Below are 18,670 nucleotides of genomic sequence, written 5' to 3'. Positions count from 1 at the left end.
TGGGAGAGTGCAAATGAATAGCAAAGGCCTGAACAGTGCTTCCAGGTGTATTTGGCACTCTCCAACAGGAGTGGAAAGATGTAAGGAAAGCGGCTAGAGACCAATTCTCCCAATTTAGTTTTAATTCACGCAACAGCACCACAGCAACGGCGTAATTCTAGAATACACAACGCCTCTACGATATAGTGAAGCAAAGCATTCGTGGTGAATTGTGGGACAGATAAGTTGATATTGTGTGCACCGCCATGTTGCAGGCTCGTGTTTACGTTGATTTTCCAAGTACATCATCGCATACAACGTCTACCAAACTTGTAGCACAAGTGTAACCTGGCAGGCGACAGTTCTGCTACGTTTATTTTACATTCCCTCTACAGCGCATTCATTCTGCTTACGAGAATGCCGGGATGCCTGCAGTGACACGTGCCCAGTGGTGCATGTTTGCATTTCCGTTTTGAGTATCAGCCCCTTCACTTTACGACGTTTCCTTCCTTCTTGGTTACCACGAGTCAGAGGCTTGTCCAAACGGCCTTGTTAGCGTTTTATATGCGCCGTTGGCGCGAACCTGTTTTGAGGGTCACCTAAGTGCCAATTATTTAACGGCCATGCTAACATTTATCGTGCCGTACTGAGTACACGCGTCTAGCACACGTTGCTGCGTCAAATGTCCCAACACATTCAATAAGTTCACCATTGTTCATCCGGGGGTATCCTGCTATTACGGTTCAAGGGTTGTGTGTTCATCTTGCATTTCGGAGGAGTTCAGTTTAAAGCACAGGGATTACTCAATCTACTTTTTAACGTTCAGTAAAGCTCGATGTCGGGCTAGTTGGCGTAACATGCTTTTGAAGATAAGTTGGGCTCGATGCGAACGCAGAGATGGACACAGCAAAAAAACGTGTACTTTCACAAGAAGACGAGAAGGCGGCTTTTAACGCAAATATATATTCTCTTTTTATGCGCTTGACTAAGAAATGTGGAGCCTAATAGAGCGCTCTTTGATCTGTTCTTATTCCTTGAGCAGTCGGCCATGTTGTGGGCTATCCTTCAGCCATTTTGTGTGACGTGGACCACATATTTTCAATCAACATTGCGAAGTAACGCTTTCACATAAAAACATCCAGTTCAACCCAGTGTGAAATCTGCTGGCTGTTCTCATCTGTCGGCTTGAACATCAACGGGCTCTGGCTGGAGAACGGCTGCGCCGTCACCTCGAAAATGCTGTGGTTCGCGCAAAGGAATCGGCATATGAACGTAATTCAGCGGGAAAAGGCTTCCTCCCCTCTCCATGCCCGATTGGCTCTACAGGAACCCGCCTCTGCGAAATGGCAGCCCTCTCAATCTGTATAAATGCTAGACCTACCACAGCTCCACTGTTAACGGAAAGGGCGAAATAATTGAGTGCGAAGAGTCTGTAGGAGCCTATAGCTACACTAGTTTTACCCGCCGCGGTGGCTCACTGGCTAAGGCGTTACGCTGCTGAGCACGAGGTCGCGGGTTCGATTCCCCGCCGCGGTGGCCGCTTTTCTGATGGAGGCGAAAAGCCAAAACGCCCGGGTGTACGCGATTTCGGCGCACGTTAAAGATCCCCATGTGGTCAAACTTTATCCGGAGCCCTCCATACGGCGCGGCTCATCACCTGCGTTGCGTCGGCGCGTTAAACCCCACAATCAATCAATCAGCTACACTAGTTTTTTAACCTGTTTTAAGGAATTTCGAAACCTCCCCCGGTTATTTTCATGTGCAAGGTAGGAAATTTTCATACTTAATCACAGCGCGAAGGACGGGACAGACAGGAAGATTAACCACTGGACAGGCGCTGACTGTCAACTAAATTTATTGAAAACCCGCCGCAAACGTTTATACTGAAGGCAAACAACGCCGCACGTGTCAAGAGCATACAAAAAACAAAAAAACAGATAAAAGTGCAAACGGGAACAAGGCTTATTTGTCGTTATCCATGAACTGGACCTCTTTATCAGTAAGCACTACTGAAGGGTGGCTCACACATTTATCGCCCCTCTTGCTAATGTGACAGGCTTCAACTATCTCACGGTGTAGCTGCTTCGGGTGCTTGGTAAGAATATCAGTTTCGTGAAACATCGGTTCGCAGCCTCACGTGTGGCAGTGTGAGGGCAAAGGCGATCGCGGACGTTTGTTAAAGGAGAGCGCATGCTCTCGCAATCTAACATTAGCACACCTACCCGTCTGCCCTATGTATGATGCGCCGCACCTGAGAGCGACTCGGTACACGACACTGGTTTGGCAGTCCACATACCTGTGCTCATGGTTTGTGCCACACCCTGATTTTGGGGCCCTTTCTTCCAACGAAGCCTTTCTTTGTACGGCAGCGTACAATCCCTCCAATTTACGTGTGGCGGAAAAAACCACCGTGACACCATACCGACTGGCAACGTTCTTCAAACCATGCGACGTACGGTGCACATAGGGAATCACGGCCAATTTACTTCTATCCGGTTTTTTCCTTTCCTTATCAGGGTCCCCGCGAGACTTGACATGCTGATCAACTTGTTCCCACAACTCCAGAGCGCTTCCCTAGGGTAACCTGCCGCCTCTAGCCTCTTTATCTGCCGCCTCTAGCCTCTAGCCTCTTGCCTGCCGCCTCTAGCCTCTTAACTGACCTTCGAAGCTCTCCTTCACTGTATGGTGGCAGGAGTGGGTTAAGGCTGAGCGCAACACAGAAAAACACACTCCATTTTTCACTAATTTAGAATGACCTGAGTCGTAACTTAGGAGGGGTTTCTCAGAGCGAGGCAAGTGCACCCAACAGACATGACCTACCTCAAATCTTAAACGGAGGTCAAGGAACTGCAGCTCTTGCTGTTGTGGAAGCTCAACAGTAAACTTCAACCCGAAATCACTTTCTCGGAACACTTTCAAGAGATCTATGGCCATGCGGGGTAAATCAGCAGAGTTCACAATGGCAAGGTAATCATCCACATATCTAAAAATGTTACTTGCCATACCACACAAGTTTCGCTCAATGGCACGGTCAACCCTGCTATATCGCTGAGTACTGGCGCAACACATGATCCAATACAAACACCTGATCTTTGCACAAACAACGACCCTCCCCAGTCTTCAAAGGTAGAGGGCAGTTAGAAAGTTAGAAGTTCTAAAAAGGACTCAACAGAAATTCCACAACGGCTTATGAAGACCTGTTCATCATCGTCTTCGACAATGCACATCTTCACGCTTTTCATTAGCTCGACATGTGGCAGGGAATAAAAAAGGTCTTCTACGTCAACACTGAGGGCTCGGCAGTCCCTTGGATTGTCTAGCTTCAAGAATTCCACAATTCGACCTGAATTAGGCACCCGAAAGGGGTCAGTAATGGTTAGGCTAGACAGGTGCAGTTGTAGGTACCCCGACACTACCCGCTGCCAAGACTCTCGTTCAGAAACAATAGCCCTGAAGGGAAGGTCTTGTTTATGGGTTTTTGCCGAAAAGAAGACGTCGAGGTGACCTTTCTTAGCGGACTTAACACCAGATACCAAGCGTTCCAAACTAAGGTCGTTTAGGAGGGCCAACGCCCTCTCCTTCACTTTTGACGGGTTTGCTTGCAATTGCACAAAATTCTTGTCCATAGCTTTGGCACTTTTTTCTGCGAACATGCCTTCATGAAGAACTACAAAGTATCCCTCCTTGTCCGACACCATGACGCGCAGACCATTTGACACGAAAAAATCAACAGCAGGACTAATGTCCCCCTGCACCCTAGGCCTACCTACAGTCCGAGCCAAAGTGTCCACGCACTCCGAGATGCACCTAGACCGTTGATCGTCAGTAACCCTGCTAGCGGTGGACCTTGTGGCAACCACTGTGTCGACCGGAGAGAGCTTCGGCTGGAGAGAGCTTCGGAGAGAGCTTCGGCTGGAGCTTCGGCTGGAGACAGCTTCGACTCGAACCGGTCAAGCCTAACCATTATTGACCCCTTTCGGGTTCCTAATTCAGCTCGAATTGTGGAATTCTTGAAGCTAGACAGTCCAAGGGACTGCCGAGCCCTCAGTGTTGACGTAGAAGACCTTTTTTATTCCCTGCCACATGTCGAGCTGATGAAAAGCGTGAAGATGTGCATTGTCGAAGCCAATGATGAACAGGTCTTCATAAGCCGTTGTGGAATTTCTGTTGAGTCCTTTTTAGAACTTCTAACTTTCTACCGGCACTCTACCTTTGTAGACTGGGAAGGGTCGTTGTTTGTGCAAAGATTAGGTGTTTGTATTGGATCATGTGTTGCGCCAGTACTCAGCGATATTTTTCTTAGCAGGGTTGACCGTGCCATTGAGCGAAACTTGTGTGGTATGGCAAGTAACATTTTTAGATATGTGGATGATTACCTTGCCTTTGTGAACTCTGCTGATTTACCCCGTATGGCCATAGGTCTCTTGAAAGTGTTCCGAGAAAGTGGTTTCGGGTTGAAGTTTACTGTTGAGCTTCCACAACAGCAAGAGCTGCAGTTCCTTGACCTCCATTTAAGATTTGAGGTAGGCCATGTCTGTTGGGTGCACTTGCCTCGCTCTGAGAAACCCCTCATAAGTTATGACTCAGGTCATTCTAAATTAGTGAAAAATGGAGTGTGTTTTTCTGTGTTGCGCTCAGCCTTAACCCACTCCTGCCACCATACAGTGAAGGAGAGCTTGGAAGGTCAGTTAAAGAGGCTAGAGGCGGCAGGTTACCCTAGGGCAGCGCTCTGGAGTTGTGCGAACAAGTTGATCAGGCATGTCAAGTTGAAGTTGAAGTTGAAGTTTATTTCCATAAACGTACACCGTTATGGCGGAAAATAGGGTAAAAAGCTGCACTCAGCAACTTGACGAAGCCCTACATCCTTCACGGTCAACAGAAACAACATAAACAACAACAGCGGCGGGGAAAACTAACAAAAAAAAGCAGTACATAGACACCACTTGTGGGTGACAAACAAAACTAGCACGGAAAATACAATATGTTCAAAACTACAATAGATACCGCATCAATAAGTGGATATAAGGACGTGAAGGCAGTAGTGATAAAAAAATATACGCAATAAACCGCACAAACACAGCAAGGAACTATTCTCAAACATCATAATCTTTCCGAACAAACAAGTTAAACAGCATAGATTTTGTACATGAGTCAATATCAAAGTCAATAAATGCAAGTCCATTCAACAACTTCGGAAGGGTATACCCAATCATCTGCAAAGTGTAGTTTGTACGTGGGCGAGGAACTTTCCAACGTTCAGACAGTCTAGTCGGATAGGGTGTATGATTAATTTGAAGATTAGCTATCAACGAAATGTTGTTAGTATTGTTTTTGCGTTCTAGAGTATATGTGTAGGCTAAGCGGTACTTAAGCAGGTCCTGAATCTTAGGTCGACAAAGTTTACTAAACAAAGGGGTAGTAGGAGCATCGTAACGTCCATTACATTGAAGCCGAATAATTTTTTTCTGTAGCAAAAATAACCTATTTATATTAGTTGCAGAAGTTGTGCTCCACACGAGACAACAATAGTTAAAATTACTTAAAAATAGTGAATTGTACAACAGTAACTTGACTTTATACGGAAGGTCACGTACAGAATATACCATTCCAACTATGCGCGAAAGTTGCCCTGCGAGAAAATTAATGTGTGTATTCCAAGACATGTCTTGGTCGAAAAAAACACCTAGCGTTTTTGCAGACATCACCAGTTCAATTTTGGAGTGGTTTAACATTATATCAGCCGGTAAAAGGATATTTCTGTTTTTGGATTGAAAAAGCATCGCTTTCGTTTTATCTACGTTAATTCTTAAGCCGTTGTCCGCTGACCATCTGTGTATTTTTTCAAGCACTTCATTAGCGGTTTGTACCAACTGCATGACATCACAAGATGAAACAAGGAGAGTAACATCATCAGCCTAAATTATGTATTTTGTATTAGTGTCAACGTTCACAATGTCATTAATGTACATGTTGAAGAGAAGGGGCCCTAAAATACTGCCTTGTGGTACGCCTGAGTGCAATTGTCTGATTTTAGAGCGAAGATTATTTACCTGAACAAATTGGCTTCTGTGACCTAAGTATGACGTTATAAGTTCTAGAGCTATGCCGCGGATACCATAGTAACGCATTTTTTCGAGCAGTAGTTTATGATTTATACTATCGAAGGCTTTGCTGTAGTCGATTAAAACACCTAATGTAAGTTGTCGTTTTTCAATGTCTTTCAGAATGAATTCTTTTTGCTCAAGTAACGCTAGATGTGTCGACCTTCGTTTTCTGAATGCATACTGACAATTCGATAACATTGAGTTCTTTTTCAGAAAGTTGGATAGGCCATTAAAGATAATTTTTTCCAAAGCTTTAGAAAAGATAGGAAGTATAGAAATCGGCCTGTAGTTAGATACCGATGCTCTATTTCCTTTTTTGAACAATGCAAGAACCTTCGCCACTTGCATTTTTTGAGGAAAGGTTCCTGATGATAGGCATAGATTATAAACATAAACTAATACTGGAGCAACAACATTAATGACAAACTTGGCTGGTTTAATTTGCAGGCCGTCAGCATCACAGGTACTGCTATTGTTAATCTCCTGGAAAATACGAATTACCTCTGATTCACTGGTAAGATAAAGAAAGATAGTGTCGACAGAGTTGGTCCTGATAAAACGGCAAGCATTGAGATCGCAGTTACTGCTGCCTATGCTGGTGAAATGCTCATTAAACATATCAGGGACTAATTGTTCGGCAATTTCAAGTCCATCCTTACGGATTTGCACAGTATGTGGTACTTCAGTTTTACGATTCAAAATTGAGTTAAGTTTATTCCAAACTTTCTTCGTATCATTCATGCAGGCGTCAAACGAGACATTATAATAATTTGTTCTGGCTTTACATATATCTTTTGTAAGTTGGTTACGAAAAGACTTAAATACTTTAAAATCAGACAGCTCGCGTGAATTCAAAAATTTTCTGTACAATTTATACTTGGTTTTGATTTTATTCAGTAATTCCCTCGTGATCCACGGCTTTCGTATATTACGCGGATGAGGTTGAGTTGTAAGCAAAGGGAAGTTAGCGTCATATGCAGTTTAAAAAACCTTCAAGAATGATTCGTAGGCTGTGTTACTACCAGCCGCGGTGGCTCAGTGGCTAAGGCGTTGCGCTGCTGAGCACGAGGTCGCGGGTTCGATTCCCGGCCGCGGCGGCCGCTTTTCTGATGGAGGCGAAAAGCAAAAACGCCCGTGTGTACGAGATTTCGGCGCACGATAAAGATCCCCAGGTGGTCAAAATTAATCCGGAGCCCTCCACTACGGCGCGCCTCATCGCCTGCGTTGCGTCGGCGCGTTAAACGCTACAATCAATCAATCAAGTCGGTTTTCCGTGATACATTGACCTGTCGTGGTACGTGTGTTTACCTTATCATGTGTTTAAGTCTCGCGGGAACCCTGACAAGGAAAGGAAAAAAACAGGAAAGAAGTAAATTGGCCGTGATTCCATATGTGCACCGTACGTCGCATGGTTTGAAGAACGTTGCCAGTCGGTATGGTGTCACGGTGGTTTTTTCCGCCACACGTAAATTGGAGGGATTGTACGCTGCCGTACAAAGAAAGGCTTCGTTGGAAGAAAGGGCCCCAAAATCAGGGTGTGGCACAAACCATGAGCACAGGTATGTGGACTGCCAAACCAGTGTCGTGTACCGAGTCGCTCTCAGGTGCGGCGCATCATACATAGGGCAGACGGGTAGGTGTGCTAATGTTAGATTGCGAGAGCATGCGCTCTCCTTTAACAAACGTCCGCGACCGCCTTTGCCCTCACACTGCCACACGTGCGGCTGCGAACCGGTGTTTCAAGAAACTGATATTCTTACCAAGCACCCGAAGCAGCTACACCGTGATATAGTTGAAGCCTATCACATTAGCAAGAGGGGCGATAAGTGTGTGAGCCACCCTTGAGTGGTGCTTACTGATAAAGAGGTCCAGTTCATGGATAACGATAAATAAGCCTTGTTCCCGTTTGCACTTTTATCTGGTTCTCTTTGGTTTTTTGTATGCTTTGACACGTGCGGCGTTGTTTGCCTTCAGTATAAATGTTTGTTGCGGGTTTTCAATAAATTTAGTGGAGAGTGAGCGCCTGTCCAGTGGTTAATCTTTCTGTCTGTCCCGTCTTTCGCGCTGTGATTAAGTATGAACACGTACCAACTCGCCCAACTTGCAACTGTCCTAGGAAATTTTCTGTGCACCGACTTCTCGCTCTGATGTTGTCAGCAGTCTTCCTGATACTCTGGCCGCCACAGTAGCTTGAACTACGTTGCAATTTGTTGCTGGATGTATTGACGCACCCAAGCAGCGAAGCGCGCAAAATACAACACTCGCGAATTGTATGTAAACTGACGGTTCAAATGCAATGCCCTGACATTTCTGCAGGAAGCGTGATAGTAGTTACTTAGAACGGGAATGACACGCTATTTTACATTAGAAGGAGTAAAAAAACAATGCTGCTTGTCCTTCTTGTACAGTAAAAAGCCACTACACAAAACAAATGCCACCAAAAGCATAGCACTCATTTTAATTCACAAGGGATTGCAAAATGTTAATGCTGGCAGGGACAATAATTATTGTTTGACAAAAAACTGCTCCTAACGAGGACGAAGAATCAGTCACTTCACCTTCCTATTGCCTGTTGCGATAAGCAAAAGCTTAGTTGCAGGTCAACGCTCGCGTTTGTGAATTACCCTCTTTGCTTAACCACTGTTTTTCGTCAAGTAATGCAGAACTAACTAGCCCAAGTTTAAAGCTTAGTTAGACAAAAGTTATATTGCTTACCACGCCCCTCCCCTCGGGAAAAAAAATCGAAAGTTTAAATGCGGCTATCCTGCCGAGCATTGGCTTCGTCTCCCTGCTAGAGATAGGAACAAGGAAGGGGCACTTTTTTGAGCGAGTAATCACAATCCAGCTCCCCGAGGGACTCGTAACCTTAGCGAGGAAAATATGACACGCAACCTCTAACCGCCGCAGAGGTCTTCATAATTACCCATGAAACTCTGAACGGTGCATCGGCATTCTCTAGTCATGCTGGCTAGAAGATTACTGAAACATGTCAACCTTTATTGTGGCAGTTTTGTGAGTTTGACGACGCTGGTATCGGTGGTGTGCACCCGAAGTTGAGCAGCTGCTTTCTCCTACAGATGATGCGTCCTTTATCTCCAAACCACTCGTTCTTTACGGTGACATTGGAGTCTCAAAACCGTATTGCGGACAAGGACGTCTCGTCTCCTGGGAGAAACGGTGCCACTAATGCAGCGCGGTTCCGCTAACGCGACCCCCACCTCGCATCGTGTGCTAATAGACTCGATACGAGCTCCGGAATTGCCGCCAGGATTGAGTCGTCATGGGGATTGTCGCCGCGTGCCACTCAGGGCACCGAGGCGTGCCCCGATATTGCGATTTTCGCCTCCTACCAAATTCCCAGATGTGCGGCAAGAATAATGAGCCAGGGACATGGTGCCTTCATTCGCTAACGCCATCGAGGAGAAAGTAGCCGACAATGTCTAGGAAACGCAGAAGTTCCGAGGCATGCCACCATAGAAACCTCCTCTGACAAGATTGGTCGGTACGAGTGGGCAGAAATAATAATAGCCCAGGAGTTTTAACTCGCTACCAAAGAGTCAAAAATAGGCGAATAAGTGGGAAAACAAGATAACGCACTTATTGAGGCTGTAAGCACATTGCGAAAGGAAGTATAGTGGAATCTCGTTAAACCGTACCCGCTTAAGCCGTAGTTTCTTTATATACGTAGTTAAGCCGAATCCCCGGCTCGGTTTCCCTTTAAGCTAATGCATTCGTATAAGCCGTAGTTCCGGTTAGTAGGTACTTTCTTCGCGCCCAGTCAGGTACGATTTAACGAGGTTTCACTCTATAACCGTTTGCAAGTAAAACACAGAACAGCCGTGCAACGGCAAGTGTGTGGTTCTCTTCGGCAATAAACACCGAAATTGGACCATGCCAAAATACAAATGGTAATGTGCGCGGCTAATACGAGGCGGAGCTTGACGCATGGCACCGTGTGCGCCCGGTTTGGTACAAACTCTTGTTTTTGTCATTGTATTCCTGTCCCGACCAAGAAAACCGCAAAGCATGGTGCAATTTGTTGCGTAATAGCCTATTTATTCTTCGCTTTATATATAAATGAAACAGTTCTTAAGGATTTCAAAAATTTCTTTTTACGCAACGGTCGCCAAAAAATGAAAAGTAGGCATACCGCAGGTTGAAGGGTTGGGTTACTTATGCTTAATCAACCTAAATCATTTTACACGACGTGCCGCATACGAGCATACACGGCTCGTGTCGAATTTTAAACGTGTTCGCAACATTGTTCGCCATTCCAAGCTTACAAAGACAGAGCAATGAGCCCAAGTCCTCTTCTAGCCGCCAGTTGTATTCTACTCTGGACGGCGTACTCTAGAAATTTATCGGGAAAAGAGATTTGTGGAACGTAAGCGAAACTAATGGGTGTAATACATTTTAACAACCAGGTGTCACCAGGCGAAGGCAAAGCAACACCACCTGCAGTGTGAACAAGGAATTGATCAGTTGACAATATCTATTAAGAAAAAAATCAAGCAGTCATGACGGGACAACAAGAGTAGGAGTGGTCATAGGAAAAATAAGGGGTTAAGATTCAAACGTTGTGTAGAGTTCTTGGGCAGTGAGCTTCAGTTCAACAAAAATTGAAAGTGGGGCACTGATTGTAGAGTTTGTACCCATTCATTAGAGTTATTCTAAAGGATAAGGGGAAGACGGGGCATCGTTCGTAGCTCGCAAAACTTTACAGGAACCATCTTTTAGAGAGAACTGCCTGATTTATTCATATAAAAAGGTGTGGCTCCAAACTGTTCTTGCGCATTATTCGAAAGGGGGCGGGAAGCGGGAGTTTATATTATTCACCTTAACAATACAGCGCAAGAGAAACAAGGACTTCAGCCGAGGCACATAGGACGAGCGTTCCTCCTGTGTGCCTCAGCTTAACTTCTTGTTTCTAATGCGCTGTATTGTTAAGGTGAATTACCAACCCGCTCAATTCGGCACCGTGCTTATATTGTTCACTAGGGGTAAAACATACTGTTGGTGCGATAGATACATGGTACCGGAAAAATAAAGAGTATCGGTATATAGAAATGTCAGAGTAAAATACGAAACAAATTGGTATGTATTTTTCTGTTTCCTTTCTATTGTAGTTTTGTTTATGTAACTTCCTGGAAAGATTTTGTCCAATAATGTGTATAGATGTACTTTACGTACCCGCAACAGTTACGTGGCGACGAGGTAAAGATGAGACGAATATTGGACGATGGAGCAGCTATGTATTTACATGGATGAACTATGCACAGGTGGCCATGACAGGTCGAGCTGAGCCCGTGCCACACAATGCTTCATCGTCTTCGTCGCGGATCTCCTGCAGCTATGTGCCGGTGTCCCTTTTCTGCTTCCCGTAACAATATATTACCGTCCGGCTTTTCAGCTGTCTACTTAAGTGTTAAGAAAACCAAGTTGTGGTTCCGCATCATTTCGGGCGTCGCGGCATAATTTTCGGTGGCTGTAATAAGTGCGAAGAGGAACTTCTGTTTCTCCTTTTAGCTTGCCACGGACTGCGACAGATTACCGCCGACTGCGTGGCTGCCACCAAAGCCCCCCTAGTGACACCCTTCGAAGGCAACTGCGGCATGAAGGAGTTGTCGCGTTAGTAGCGGTGGCTTCCCGTTTCCTATGCGCTTGTAGATTATTTTTTTTTTGTGTGCGACAGTTACAGTTCACAATGAAGAGTTCCATCATTCCTGATAAGAGTGCAATCTCGCACAATCCGTCTGTATACGTGCCAGGTTTGTGTCCGAGATTCACGTCGTGAAGCCTGCGTATGATTCGGAGCTGATAGTGATTCATTGGTGCTTATTAGTAACGCCTTAGTGAGTGGTGTTCACCGACATTATAATAGCACAGCCGCTTTACAAAATAATCCAGCGTAGAACGCACAGCTAATCGCCAATTGCTCGCGAAAGCTAGTCTCATATTCGAGATATAGGCTCGTCGTTCTGTTGCCAGGACGAACCACAAGCCGCCCTTTCAAGGCATTACATTGTGAAATAGTTCCCAAAGATGTTAAAAAAGATTTTTTGAAAGTTTAAGAAATCTAAGCCTTTTCCCACTTAAGCTATGCCGCACCAACTAACCTCGCTGATGCCCTGCTGCAAAAGGCTGCCGTTGTACAAGGTGGAATGATCATTCTCAAAATAACTCGTTTTAAGGCGTTGGCATTTTCTAAGGCGAGAGGTAGCGAACATTCTCGTAATCAGCTTAGATCTTCTTCGAAACATCATTGAATGCCACAAAAAGCCCGCATTGAGTAAGATTTTGTTTATTTGTAGTCTAACCGAAAACAAGCTTCTTTCAGCAATGCCTTTCTTCATTCCCGTGCACCGCTTATATAGAACAGCAGACGCAGTCTTTTATATGGGTCTTCCGTGGCATCATCCCTTCGTTCCATTAAAAAACAAAGCAAGCGCACGGCACCAGAAGATCCTAGAGAAAACGTGTAGCCTGAGGTGTACCTATCGCTTGGACGCAGACATAGGTAAGCACTCCGACAGTGACTGGGGGGTTCGCGTCTATTTGGTAAGAATTGCGCCGAGGGCGCAGTACAGTTTAGAGGCTGCATTAACTCTTTTAAAAGAACGTCTAAGCTTGTATTTCTTCCCCACTCGGAGTTAATTTGTTACTGGCTGACTGGTTTAATTTGATTGCTTCTCTTTGTCGTGATCCTGTAGCTTTTTCACTCAGTGAGCACGTATAACCCACCCATCAGATCCTTGTACTGCGTCCCGCATTTTAGGGCAGCCCACATTCAAAGGAAAAACGCAGGTGGCTGTCCTCTATCAGCCATATCATGAGGAACGTGAGTGTTTTATGCCGTTTATGCAATAAATTACGTCATGATTGTTAACTACAGCCAATTTCGCCTTTACTCAAATTAGATGTCTCTATTGCTTTCCAGTAGCATATTTACATGTTCGAACGCTGGTGGCCTTCTTAGTCTGAATCTGCAATAACAAGTTAGACAGGGACCCGTGTCCCATTATACCAGAAATTACTGAAGTTACAAAAGCGACTAATATCATTATGCACATCTCAGTACAAGGTGGCATAATGAACATGCGGATCACTGCTAATCCGTCTCTGTTCTTTTTACAGGTCAGAAAATACTACGGAAAGTTATTTTGCTCTAGTGACCCATTCGTGATCGGCGCCGTGCCAACGGTATTTCGGCTCAGTGATTTCTTGCTTGCTGTATGATGTTGCTTCTCCTTGCCGGAAGATGCTGTTTCTAAGAGAAGACATTGAGTCCAACCCCGGCTCCGCATGGCAAAAACTGCAAAGCATCTAAACCAATCGCTAAAGATACTAAGGACATAAAAGAAAAATTAAACAGGAGATATTGCCGAAAATGTTACAGCAACTCTTGTAAAACCGTTGCCATGTCTTTCTAAACAAAACTGAGAGAAGCGCGAAAGCTTCGTCCAATCCAAGAAAAGTGCGCCCAATTGATTGTCAAACCTTCAAAGACGCAACTCCCAAACGAAAAACGAAACCGTGTGGCAATTTTTTTGCTTTTTGCGCACTAAGGCGACGCATCTGCGAACTATCTAAGCGTACACCGACAGGTGGTTATTAAGATAAAGGTGTACTATTGTACTACTTCTTTATAATCGACGCGCGTATCTGGCATTATCTAGAAGCGTTCCTTTTTCGCGATTTTCACGTAACCGTTCTGCACAATGGAAGGCGGGTTTCACGCATGCGCCGTGTGTCCACAGTATCTTATCAGAGTATTTCGGTCGACCAAGCGGTCTACGGAGAAATGCTTTAGTTTTTTGACACGAAGCCACCGGTCCAGCTAAGCAGGCTTCCGACTTAAAAAAAAACACCTCAAGCCAGAAACAGAATGATTGCATCACTACTACGATTAATACCCATGAGATCCGAATAGACGACATGCAGAATCGAATACCTAACCTCGTCATTTATAGACAACATCAAGCTGAGGAAGAAAGTAGGGACTTGTTGGAGCGTACTGTTAACAAAGAGATAATCAAAGGCATTCTTACTTTGTAATACGTGGTATTAGAGCGCAGTGACTAGCTGGGAAGATATCACGGGAAAAGCAAGGCCAGTAATTTTCAAGCTGCTGGATTCAAGGCACAAAGTTTTCTATTTTTAAATATGGGAGCTAACTAAAAGGCAAAAACTACTCGATAGGCGAGGATTGTTCAAAAACACTGAAAGGGTTCAGTTCATGTTCAGTTCAGTTCAGAAGATTTCTCTAGGACATTTCCAAGGGAAACCGCGATAATGACAAGAAGACTACGCTCATTTTCGATAAATTATACCTAAACAAGAAGAACTACATCTGCGATGACAAAAAGAAATGATACAGTGCCTGTCTATACAAATCGAAATCGCAAAACCAAATCAACCAAAAAGGCGAATCCAAGCGCTGTGGCAGAGCTAAATAAAAGGTATATCAATTACGCAGCTGTACGCTCTGCCGATTCTCTCACTGCGAGGATCACACCGTCTCGAATAAAATTTAAAAATTTGGTTAGCGAAACACAAATAAGGCTACTGCATATAAATGCATGCAGTGTCAGTAATAAGAGAGATACACTGGAAGCGCAATTGATGGAACAGGATCCGCACATCGCCGTAATAACTAAAACCTGGTTAAGAGGTGAAAATGAAGCTGAAGTTTGCCCGCCCCATTACAACGTGTTTTTTTAAAACAGGACCACCGGGGGGAGGGGGGGGGCGTGGCTGTCCAATAGAAGCTAGAATACAAGCAATCTTTAATGTTTACCACTAGAGAATACGTGTTCGGGCCATAGTTTTCTTTTGTACGCGTGCTACGGGCCTCCGGATACCACTCCAGATTATCTGACCACATTTCAAGAACGTATGAGGCGTTTTTTCTTCCAAAAGAGCCAGATCCACCTAATGTGAATTTGAGAAACAAGCGGAAGTTTGTTACCGGACCTAACTGCAATGCCGCCAATGGTATATTTTCCATGTTACCTAGGGGAAGTTTATGGTAGCTACGGGAAGAAATACAAAATTATGCCGTGAGTATAAGCAATATTGGGGTGGTAAGCTTGAATTTGGTTCATATTGAATTGAAACACTGAAGTGGATGCGGCATTCTTATAAAAACTTTATTTAAATTGTGTTTAGAGCATTGCGAGATTGAGGTTTGGTTGAAAAGGCATTTAAAATATGCAACAGGGCTTACGAATAGTACAACAATACAAGGAGAGCCGGTGAGCATCTTAGCACCATTAGGATCGTTCAACTTAAGTGCACAAAAACACGGACACTGAAGACAAGGACAAGCGCTACATCCAACTGAATTTTATTGAATCAGGATGAAATATATAGCAGCAAAAAGATAAGCGATACAGAAAAGGTTACGATTACACCGTGATTAAAATAACGGAATCACTGTCAGTCATTACCACGACCAGTTGTTTTTTTTAAGATCGCTGCCTCTTTATCGGACAAGGCTACCGATGTCATCTGACACACTCGAAATCATCCAGTTGCATTTTAGCTGCCTCTACTATCACACGCGTGCGCTTCTTGGACATGAGCGTCATGTTTTCTGGCGACCAGGTTTGCTGGAATTACGCACCCCGCAGCCATTTATGCCCCTCTTGCCATTTATGCACACACCAAACTGGTGAAACGCTCAGTAGCAACGATGTGCTTCAGCAATGCTCTCAAGAAATCCTGTGTCCACCACGTGCACAGCGCTGTGGAGGCGCAGGTCTCTCCGCTGATACGGTACGGGTATCCTGAGCACGTCATTGTGGCCGTCGTTGAGGCTCTCCGCAGGCGTGAGAAACAGGCAATAAAAGCAGCTGAAACAAGTGCGCATGACTGCAACGAGCGCCGTAAGACGGCGGTCATACCATATTTGCACGGTATCTCACATCGCCTAAAGAAAATAGGGTAGAGGAGTAGCATTCGCGTTGCAATGTCCGCACTAATCAAGCTCGAGAGGCTCTGCAGACGTACATGTCCTGTACAAAAAGAATATGCTGGCTGTAACATTGGACACACAAACAAGTACCTGAAATGCGATAGAGGGGTTGTGTACGGTGTTCCGTTAGCCTGCGGAAGGGTATATGTGCGGCAGACGGCACGGTGCGTCAACTCCCGATTGCGCTAACATAAAATAACGTAAAAAAAGAAAGTATGGGAACCTGTAAATTCGCTGCGGTGAATGCCACAAGTGTGAGCCGTACTTTCCAAACTCTGTGATATTGTTGCAGGACTCTGATCAGCGCACGCGTGAGATAGTAGAGGCAGCTGAAATGCAACTGGATGATTTCGAGTGGGTATGACATCGGTAGCCTTGTCCGATAAAGAGGCAGCGTTCTTAAAAAAAACAACTGGTCGTGATAATGACTCACACGTGTGGGACAGTGTCAAGCGATTTCGTTATTTTAATCACTATATAATCGTAACCTTTTCTGTATCTCTTATATTTTTTCTGCTGTATATTTCACCCTGATTTAATAAAATTCAGTTAGAAGTAGCGCTTGTCCTTGTCTTCTGTGTCCGCGTTTTTTGTGCGCTTAAGATGAACGTTATGGAATACCAACTAGCCCGAACGCAAGCCCTTCTCTATGAAAGGGACACTGAAGTGATTTGTAAACATTGCGGGATTACTAGCGCGAATTGTAGTCCGGAGTCCATAGGACATGTTTCGACCACTCTGAGCGCGTTTGCGCGAATTTATTAAGTAGAAAAATCAATTCGAAAATGATGTCCTCCTCTCTGCACCCTCGCCCATTTTCTGTGGTGTTTTCGTGTAACGTCAGGAGGAGATGAGCTGGCAATATGCTGCGCTGCTGCACGGCTCGCCGACCTTCCGACAGAGTCAGTCGGACCAGCGTTTACTCAGCCGGCCGCCGACGGGTCGTCGCGATTCGTTCGCTCAGTTGAAACTAAGCAACAACACGTCTGTGAATCGAAGAATGTACCTTTCTTAATGTGCCTTTCTTTACTTTGTTAGTTTGTACGCTGTATCAACCTCCGAGTACATATCCAGAAATCTGGGACAGGAAGCTTCTAGTTCAGCCGGTTGGCACCACGTTGCGTCTCAACCTTAAAGATTTCAAACTTCCCGCGGTGACGTATACGGTGATGCGGGAAATGAAAATTGTAAGAAAAAGAATTCCCGTTTCCAGTACCGGGCTTTATCGCCGATCGCCTTTCCGTGTGTGCTCCTTTACCTACGCCTCCCCTCAAGTACACCGTCATGCCAGCACTGTTAGTTATTTTGATAGCTACCGAGGCGACGTCTCAGTCTGGAGTGAAGTTGCTTTTCGCACCATCTGACGCCGTTTGCTAAGCTGTGCGGAAAATAAATGCGACGGTAAAAAAAGGAAGAGGGAAAGGAGGAGGAGCGTTATCCTTTTTTTTTCTGGGGGCTAGGATAGCTGGAATAGCCCGTCTTGCTCATATGAACGGCCAGCGTGGGTTTAGGCGCAATAGGATTTCTATTAAGAGAATTAGATACCGACGACCGACCGAATTTTATCGCCGGCCCGTAGCAGCATGCCCGTTCGCACCAAATTTTTGTCGCCACTCACAAAATGACAAGTCCATTTGAGCGGCCCACGACACGTGAAGCGAAGCGCCCTGCTGATAAGGCGGCGGGCGTCTGTTTATCCTACTCCGTGGTCTGTTCCCTGCCAAACGCGCTTTGAACACGCCCCCGGCTTCCCTCCGATCAACACCAGGGCCGCGGCGCGGCCTCCCTGGGCAGCGTACGAAGCTCTCCCCTAGCGTGACGGCTAGGGGAGGTCATGACCAGTGTCATGACCAGAAAGGCATTGTCATGACCAGAAAGTGTCATGACCAGAGTCATGACTAAGTGTCATGACTAAGTGTCATGACCAGAAAGGCATTGAAGGACTCTGGCTCTACGTATAATTTGTAAGCAATTTTTAAACATAGCCCAAGGTAAATATAAATGGTAGCGAAGGCTCGGCCAAAAAGCGGTTCAGAACCTATTGCCAGCGACATCAACATGGGGGGTTATGGGAGTGGCGATTGAAGCGCGACTATGTGAGGAGGGAACAAACACCAATAACAAAAAACCTAGTTTATTGAACAATAAAACAATATTTATATTTTACAAACCATATTTATTTCTGAATCACATTTATTTAGGCATAGTATACAAAGAATTAATGAAAATGTTATTCATTCTTTAAAACCTCTTTTTGTTAGCGCCCTCTGAAAAATGGGACATGCCAGAACATACAATTGCTCTGTGATGCAGTCCTTGTAGTGTTCGGAAATGCGCGCGCAAAGTTCGTCTGCTAGGAAACGCCCCTCACGTGTTTTGGTGTTGCGCATTCACATTCCTTTTTCCTTATTAATTTGATGTCAACTTAATTTTTCCTGTCTGCGGAGTTGCGAGGTGCTTTGTGTCGCGGGTGAACACATTTAGTACCGTGCCCGACGGTCACGGTGTCCGGCAGGGTGATGCTGACAACGGTTGGCACGGAGCGCTTTTCTCGGTACCCACGAAAACGATGTGCTGTACAAGGTTGCAACAGCAACTCCCGTACGCCTGG

The sequence above is a fragment of the Haemaphysalis longicornis genome, unplaced genomic scaffold (assembly GCF_048455015.1).
Source record: "Haemaphysalis longicornis isolate Haplotype H1 unplaced genomic scaffold, Haemaphysalis longicornis Haplotype H1 scaffold_2, whole genome shotgun sequence".
NCBI lineage: Eukaryota > Metazoa > Arthropoda > Arachnida > Ixodida > Ixodidae > Haemaphysalis > Haemaphysalis longicornis.
The sequence above is the reverse complement of the archived record's forward strand: the minus strand, read 5'-3'. Positions refer to the sequence as shown.